Source organism: Tupaia chinensis, unplaced genomic scaffold (genome assembly GCF_000334495.1).
Source record: "Tupaia chinensis unplaced genomic scaffold, TupChi_1.0 Scaffold148884_1, whole genome shotgun sequence".
Classification (NCBI taxonomy): Eukaryota; Metazoa; Chordata; class Mammalia; order Scandentia; family Tupaiidae; genus Tupaia; species Tupaia belangeri.
Genome location: NW_006208732.1, coordinates 179,653 through 187,606, shown reverse-complemented (window position 1 = coordinate 187,606; position 7,954 = coordinate 179,653). Strand labels below are relative to the sequence as shown.

Genomic DNA, 7,954 nt, shown 5'->3' with positions numbered 1-7,954 from the left:
AACAAGACACTCAATAAGATTGTTATCACACTTTATCAGATCCCAGGAGCAGGGGTGATATTGATTTTATTAGACGATTTGTTTTACTAAATCTATTGTGTTCTTATATATGAACTCAAAAGAGAAATATGTCTAATAGAGTATCAATATCTTGATAATACTTCTAGTCTGGAGTCAAAAGAGAAATATGTCTAATAGAGTATCAACATCTTGATAATACTTCTAATATGGATAGTGTTTAATATTTATGTAAAATATGTATTTCTTTCAAGGGCTTACATAATGATTAAAAGCTTAGGAATAGCAGTTAGCATAATGGCTATGTCGCTGGACTCCCATGTAGTCGACTGCTGTTCGAGTCCCGGACCTGGTGGCTTAAACTCACGCTGGGCACATGTGCGTGTGTGCCCAGGATCCCGAGAGGAGAAGGGATTGCGGCGTGACCATCCCCCCTGGGGGGTGATTTCTCGCTTTCTGTCTCTCTGTCTCTCTGTGTCTTTCTGGTGAGCGTACGTGCCCTATAGCAAAAACTTCTCCAAAAAAATGTTTGTTGCGACTTTGACATAAACAAGCACATACCCATACATATATAAAACAAATGTACACACATGTTTATCTTTGCACATCAAGTACCCTTTTATTCATCTAAGGGGAGTGTGGTGACTGGTAAAAGTTTACCTTGTTCTGGGAGCCAGACAATGGTGCGGTGATAAAAGGTGATTCTCTACAAGGCAGTCTACCTGGGAAGGTTCTCAGTTCAAGTCCACAGACCTCTCTCGACCATGCAAGGTTCAAAATTCTCCATATTCCAGGTGGGCTCAAGGTGGAGTGTGGATCATGGCATCAGGTCCCTGTTGCAGGAATGTCTGTCTGCCTCTGTATCTGTTTCCCTCATTCATGCAATAAATCAATACACTTAATTAAAAACTACCTTGTCTTCTTCTTCTTTTTTTTTTTTTTTAAGAGGTTTTTGCTATAGGGCGCATGCACTCGCCAGAAAGACAGAGAGAGACAGAAAGACAAAAAGCGAGAACATCACCCCCCAGGGGAGATGGCCACACCGCAATCCCTTCTCCTCCATTCTCCTCTCGGGATCTTGGGCACGCACACACGCCCCATGTGAGTTTTAAGCCACCAGGTCCAGGACGCAAACTGCGGTCGACTACATGGGAGTCCAGCAACATAGCCATTACGCTAACTGCTCGTCCCCCCTTGTCTTGATTCTTCATCACGGTCTGATTTAGGTCAAGTAAAATGGAAGGACTTTGAGCTCTGTCTTGACTGATAGTCTCCAGGGATGGAGTTGGTGCCTGGGACAGGGCAGGAGCCTGCTGAGTGAGTATGATAAGCAAATAGCCTAGGTATTTCCATATATGCAAACTGAGAATAGGAATAAAATATGCTAAGGTGTTAGCAGCACATCTTCCTTTAATGAAAAAAAAAGAAGTTAAATATGTGAACTTTTTTTCTGGGTAAAAGTTTAGTCGACCTGTGTTATTCGAATTGGAAGAATTACAAGGTTGTATGATGTACATCTTTTTTTTTTTTTTCAGGATGAAATGGAGTCCTTTTTTTGTATTATTGGGAATATTTTATATATAACAGCAGGATAATGAATAATTAATACCTTTTCATTTTTTTTTCTTTTCTTTTCTTTTCTTTTTTATTATTTTTTAAAGACCTGGTCTTACCATGTCATAATCCTCCTGCCTCAGCCTCCCTCCGTGGCACGGGTACAGGATGTGCTGTCATTCACGGCCGTTAGGTTGGACTTGGGATCGAACCCATGCCTCCCATGTGTTCCAGATCTGCAGAACACAGACTGCATTTCAGCCACGAGCGATATTGTTGTTGGGCCTAAATTTTTCCATTTCCTATAGTTTTTTTTAAACACTTGCCTCCGTCTTGGCTACATTGGTGTCATTAAGCAAGTGCAAGCACAGTACTGGGTCAGCAGGTGGCATGGCAATTAAGGCATTTGGATCCCACAGGGCTACTGTGTGGTTCAAGGACCTGGAAACCTGGATCTGGAAGCGTGAAAATCATGCTGGCTGCGTGTGCACAGGTACTCCAAATTCTGAGTGGAGAATGAGGAGAAGAGGAGACTAGATTGTGGTGTGGCCAACACCCCCCCAGGGGGTGTGATTTATTGCTTTCTTTTTCTCCATTTGTCTGTTTCTCTTTAGCAAGGGCAAGCACATACACCCAATAGCAAACTAAAAATAATAATAATAATAAAAACATAAAAAGCATAGTAGTAATTCCATGAAGGTTGAAAAAAATTAGAAAAATATTCACTTTTCTTAAAGGACACACTCTCCTCTCTTTATCTTCAGTATAATATTACCAATTCCCTCATGAAACTTCTATTAATGCTTTGAATAAGGTGCTTAAAACCTACTTAGTTTGTATATGCTACTGTAAAAACAGTAGCATTTAATTATGCTTTTAAACTTAAAATCATAAATATGAAGAGGGAAAAAAAAAAACTCCACTATGTTTTTATTATTCCATGTTGCACATTATTTTGTTGAATTATTTTTAAATCCATCTGTAGTGAATTCACGACGCCAGACTTGTTCATTGGGTAGATCACAAGAGTCCCATTTCAAAAACTAGAAAGTCTTTCTAGCACTAATTGGAAAGTTAACCCCATAAAATAGTTTTAATGGTCAATATCCTGCTTTTCTGCCAAATTCATCCAGCGAGAACAGTGTGGGGTTGATGAGTCAGAGGAGTGAGTCAGAAGCAGTGGCTATATGGGGGGGGGGGAGAATCCTGCAAACCTTATTTCATTTCTAGACACCACTTAGATAAATAATGCATAAGGTTATAACCCAGCATGAGACTCAATATTTTGACTTAAAAAGAGCTTTGTTCTTTCTCACACGGCAATTAATGCCTGGTTACATGCCACCGCGAATGATGGATTGTTTCTCAACATGCAGTGTGATTTCTTTTCACCTCTTTGCTTTGGTGTTTGTTGCACATATTTTGTTTTTAAGGAACTTTTGAGTGCCGGCATGGCAGAACAGGTGCATTCAGGCACCTAGGAAATAGTCCTGGGATGTGAGCCAAAGGCCAGACTTTTTCTGCATCACAGAAGCAACTGAGATATCTTGCAGAGGAGGAGAAAACAGAAAAGCTGACATCCGTGGTCAGCACCAAGATTCATGGTGTTCTACTGAGGATGTTTCCTTAAATGAGAAAGTTTGTGGGTATTTTTTTTAACCCAGTTTTCATTGACTTTCCTGCAGGCCTGTGCCTCTTTTCATATGCCCTTGTTATTGCTCAGATTTCAAGCTTATTTGTCTACAGATCCAGATAATAGGGTGTTTGCTGTCAATCTATGTGCAGGGGCGGGAGAGGAAAAACATACAGGAAAAGATTCGTGTGGTATAAAAAGAAATAGAGTTGCTTGTGCACCTGGAGGTTTCCAAGGCTTCACAATAAATCAAAGACACTTAACTCAGACCTCTGAAAAACATCTTTACACTGGTAAGCCACATGGTACTCTAATTCTAGTCGTCCCTCTCCCATGGTTGATATGAAGAGCCTATGAACTCCAGGAGACAGCATTTGCCTTAAAAGATTTAAAATCAAAGGCCAGTAATATCCATAGGACTGACAATCCCAGAACCAGTTTTAGCTGCCCATAGAATTGGTTATCAGAAGGAGCATAATACAGGTTTTAAGAACAAAGTGTTAACCGTGCGATACTTAGATAAACAAATATTAACCAGACTTGGTACTTATGAATAACTTGCTCTAAAACCGAGTTGTGTACATTACACAAAATCAGATTTGTGCTCCTGGGTTTTATTCAACAATTCAGATGGTAAAACAAGATATTTTATCTCCAGTGTCTTCCTCAGTATTTTCTCCAGTGTTGAAATATGGAAACTCTTACCGAACTCAAATCAGGTTCGCTCGCCCAAGCGCTATAAAACCAAGCCATAGGCACATGGTGTGATGAAAGAAAGTCCAGCTTTATTGCAAAGCACAAAGCAAGGAAAGCAGGCAGCTCATGCTGAAAAGACCTGGGCTCCCCGAGATGTTCCCCACCTGCGTTTTTAATGAGAAAATTAGGGGCAGAGGTCCCAGGCCTGTGATCAGTCCAATGACTGGTTCAAGAGTTTGTGATCATCTCGTGGGCATTCTTGATTGGTGAGGCCTTAGATAATCAAATTTCTCTTCAGGTGTCTGGAGCCATTCAGCCTGGGGTCTTTGAGCTCACAAGCAGCAGTTTCCAGCCTACAAAACATCTTAGATATTGAAATGAAAACCTTATACTTTCCTTTATGTGAGAGTTTTAGAGGTCAAATGGCCCTCATTCATGGTCCATGTTGGTCATTATTGTACCCAAAGTCTGAAGACTTACTACTTACTCTGGATCATTACAATGTAAATGACCTTATATTTCAAGAACTTTAGAAAATACATTAGGGGGTCTTTGCTGGGTTTCAAAACAGAAGGCCAATTCAGGGTAACAGAAAATAAGCTATTGACAGTCCACTGAGGGTGAATTCCTAGAGCATCAAGACGCCCCTACTCCTCTCCAACAAGCCCTGGCCATGGAGTTAGGCTCCGGAGTACATGAAGTCATATTTGCCTGCATGTCCCCTTATTTCTACTAAGAGTAATTGGGAACAAAAAGGAAGGAAGACTTTAGAAACTAGAGAGAAAGTAAGAGAAAGAACCCAAATGGAGCTGTATATGAAGTCATAACTTTTTGGTTAATTTTAGCTCATTCCCCCGTCTCCTTCAATGAATTATTCCAGGTCTTTTATCCAGGATGAAATACCACATCTTCATGTGTATGCTCACTCACTCTTCTCCCTCTCTTCACAGTGAATTTGAAGGCATTTTGAAGGACTACTGAAAGAAAGTCTTCCAGATAACGTTTTATATAGACACGTTTCCTTAGAGAAAACCTAGACAGATACAAAGCATGTACACAGGCATGTGTAATAGTGCTTATTTTCCTGAGGAACTGGTCTTCTATTTTTCTGCTCCCAAATAGGCAGATACCAAGATAAACAATTATGTACCTATAGCACATTAATTCTAGAAAGAGACCTTACTTAAGAACGTACCTTCTGGTGGAAAGAGAGAAGCCATGACCTATTCCACTCACCTTCTGACAGGTAAAAGAGACAATTCCAGAATCACTAATAGAATGTAGAATTTCAAGCAATCTTTGGGGGGTGGGGGAAAGGTTGCTTGGAAAATAATGTATTCTGAAAGTGGCTGAGTCTTTCTTGTGAGCATAACTTATTACTGTGCTCAATGGCTTTCCTGAAGTTGCTGTTTACATTCTGTACAAGGAGAGATGGCTGAGGGATTTTTCCTTTTTCCAAAATTGTTTCCAATGGGTCTGGAGAGAGTCACGCTCACAAACATTAGCAGGCCATTTTGACCCATGGGTATCAAGACTCTTCCTACATCCTGCTCCAGGCATAGTATCTCTGTGATGTACATTAAACCTCCTTAGCTCTATTAAAGTGTTTTCCTTTCAGGACCAGCAGGTGGCGTGGTGGTTGAGGCCCTGGACATGGCCAGTGCCACATGGCCAACCACAGTGTGAGTCCTGGACCTAGTGACTTGCTTTCTCACTTCCTCTCTCACTCTCTCTGTGTCTCTCTCTGGTCAAATTAAAATACATGACTATATAAAATTAAATAAATAATTATTCTTTTTTAAAAAGTACATTCCTTTCTGATTTCAGCAACCTTTCTTTTCCAGTCACCAACCTAAAATCTGTAAACCCACCTATAACCTACAATTGGGCCAGAACAATTAAAAGCAAAACAAAACAAAAAAAAATGCTTGTTAAATTTCAAACTCTTTCTCCCACTCTCAAAATCAAATTTAAAAAAACCTGTATCTAATCTCCTTAAATAAAACATGTTTGCCTCCTCTCTGGTCACCCAAATTCATGCTTAAAAATAAACCATATTGGGAACCAGCAGTTAGCGTAATGGCTATGTCACTGGACTCCCACGTAGTCGACTGCGGTTCGTGTCCCGGACCCGGTGGCTTAAAACTCACGCCGGGCGTGTGTGCGTGCGTGCCCAAGATCCCGAGAGGAGAATAGAGAAGAAGGGATTGCGGCGTGACCATCCCCCCTGGGGGGTGATTTCTCGCTTTCTGTCTCTATGTCTCTCTCTGTCTGTCTGGCGAATGCACGCGCCCTACAGTGAAAATCTCTCAAAAAAAAAAAAAAATTAAATAAACCATATTTCCGGGGGCCGGCAGGTGGCGTGATGGTTAAGGGCACTGGACTCCCACTGGACATGGGGGTGATTTCTTGCTTTTTGTCTCTCTGTCTCTCTCTCTGTCTTTCAGGATAGCGCATGTGCCCTATAGCAAAAACCTCTCCAAATAAAAACAAAAAAGAAATACTTAAACTTCAGGGTTACTGGGACAAGTAAGATAATCTGTGGGCAGGGCTTAATTCTCAACTTATACTCTGTCTCTATCGGAGTCTGCTCTTGTTATCATTGCTACTATTATCACATTATTTTTCTAGTAAGAGAAAAATAAAAAGAATCTGAAACCCAGCAGAAAAAAAAAATGTTTTAAACTTTATACAGTTACAACGCATGTACAAAATCCATTCATAAAGGTGTTCAGGACTGAATGGATCTCACCTTCATTCATCTCTAGGATTCTTAAGAAAACTTGCTGCTGTCGCCATCCATTTCACACTGCTAACTCAACTGTCCTCCAGTCTGAACAGGAATTCCTTCATGGGGATGGTTGCTCACTGAGCTGTGTACACCTTTGTCATGGTAACTAATGGCATGCATTTTTCCAAACGGTGATCTCATACAAGGTAGGTCATAGCAGTTGGCTGGCAAAGACAACAGTGAACTGCTCCACAAAACAAATCTTCAACTGTGACTTCCTCCTATGTTGTTTTTTTAATAATTTAAATAATTTATTTCTCTTTCTTTTTTTTCTTTAAATTTTTTTACATTATTTCACTATACATCATTACAGCATACAAAATGAATTTTCCATCCAAAATGCACTGTATATTGGCTCGATCAAGCTCATCAACATACGTGTTAACAACAAATAATTTTCCATTTCTTATGTCTTGTATATTTTGCTTTTTTTTTTTTTTTTTTTTTTTTGTTTTTTTTTTTTTTTTTTTTGCCATCCTTGATTCCCTATCCCTCACCCTCTGCCATGTCCCACCCTCCTCCCACATTGTCTCTGGTAGTTTTCTTTAGAACAAAGCTAGTACGTATTTTATGGTCAGGCGTTAACCATCAGCACAACACTTTCGAAGATGATCATTTAGCATTTTAGGCTTCTGTATCCATCCTCCTCAAGCCTAACCCTACTAAATAACTACACTATCCAAGTTTGTGTCATTTTCTAAAATGGTAGGGAGCCCCGTCATTCACTGATACTTCCTTCCAATAGCTTAAAATACAAAATGAAGAAATTTGCCACCAGAAAGATTGAATGACATCAGTTGGTCATAAAATGGGCCAATGACCTTTCTTTCTTTCTTTCTTTTTCTTTCTTTCTTTCTTTCTTTCTTTCTTTCTTTCTTTCTTTCTTTCTTTCTCTTTTTTTTTTTAAGAGATTTTTGCCTTAGGGTATGTGCACTCCCTGGAGAGAGAGACAGAGGCAGTGAAGGGGAAAGTAAGAAATCACCCACCCAGGGGGATGACCACATTGCAATCCTTTCTCTTCCGTTCTCTTCCAGGGATCTTGGGCAAGCACGTACACACGCCCTGCATGATTTTCAAGCCACCAGGTCTAGGACTCAAACCCGGTCTGTCACATGGGATTCCAGCAACGTAACCACTACACCATCTGTGGGCCCCGGGCCAGTGATATCTCACACCTTGGATGTAGTATTTGATTTTCCTAAAGGCAGTCAGGAATTAAAAGCTGAATTTTGTCTGTTTGTTTGTGGTAAGAGAGATTCTCT

General features: G+C 40.3%; 1 long non-coding RNA gene across 1 annotated transcript in view; it reads right to left on the bottom strand.

The window, feature by feature from the left end:
- LOC102473850 (uncharacterized) overlaps positions 1 to 5,143 on the bottom strand; it is a 14,759-nt gene extending 9,616 nt beyond the window's left edge. Inside the window, exons 1-2 of the long non-coding RNA XR_337686.1 lie at positions 5,097 to 5,143; positions 1,692 to 1,808 (exon numbers count right to left, since the gene is read on the bottom strand). This is a non-coding gene — a long non-coding RNA (uncharacterized LOC102473850). The remainder of the gene's footprint in view (positions 1 to 1,691; positions 1,809 to 5,096) is intronic.
- Positions 5,144 to 7,954: the final 2,811 nt, after the last annotated feature.